General features: G+C 31.0%; 1 pseudogene; it reads left to right on the top strand.

The window, feature by feature from the left end:
* Nucleotides 1-205: 205 nt before the first annotated feature.
* LOC115286158 lies at nt 206-303 on the top strand (annotated as a pseudogene).
* Nucleotides 304-867: the final 564 nt, after the last annotated feature.

Below are 867 nucleotides of genomic sequence, written 5' to 3'. Positions count from 1 at the left end.
CCCACTTTGATCAGCAAAACAAAGAAGACAGCCTTAACCAATATCAGGAATGAGCAAGGTGACACTACTAGAAAATACACCGATACTATAAGGTTAAGAGAATGTTATAAAAGCCTTTATACCAATACATTTTAAAACTTTTTATATATTAAATTGATAAACTCCTTGAAGGATACTAATTACCAAGCCCACTGGAAGATAAATAGTGCTCACCTCAGCAGCACATATACTGGAATGATACAGAAATTAGCATGGCACCTACACAAGAGTGACATGCAAATTTATGGAGTGTTCTGTATTTTTAAAGAAATAAAAGCATCCAAATCAGTAAGGAAAAATAAAACTTTCAATATTTTAGATGACATGATATCCTATATAGAAAATTTGAAAGACTTCACCAAAAAATTGTTGAAACTGATACATGAATTCAGTTATGTCGCATTTCTATACACCAGTAATGAAACAGCATAAATTAAGGAATCAATTCCATTTACAATTTCACAAAAACAATAAAATATCAAGGAATAAACCTAACTAAACAGGTGAAAACCTGTGCTCTGAAAATTATAAAACACAGATGAAAGAAACTGAAAATGACAGAAAGAAATGGAAAGACATTCCATGTTCATGGATTGGAAGAACAAATATTGTTAAAATGTCTATATTATATGTCTTATATTAAAATGTCTATAAAGCTACAGATTTAAAGCAATCCCTATCAAAATACCAACAGCATTTCTCATACAGCTAGAACAAAGTATCCTAACATTTGTATGGAATCACAAAAGAAAGCAAAGAGCCAAAGCAGTCTTGAAAAAGTAAAGCAAAGCTGGAGACATCACAATTCTGGACTTCAAGTTATATCAC

This window comes from Suricata suricatta, chromosome 2, assembly GCF_006229205.1.
Source record: "Suricata suricatta isolate VVHF042 chromosome 2, meerkat_22Aug2017_6uvM2_HiC, whole genome shotgun sequence".
NCBI lineage: Eukaryota > Metazoa > Chordata > Mammalia > Carnivora > Herpestidae > Suricata > Suricata suricatta.
The sequence above is the reverse complement of the archived record's forward strand: the minus strand, read 5'-3'. Positions and strand labels throughout refer to the sequence as shown.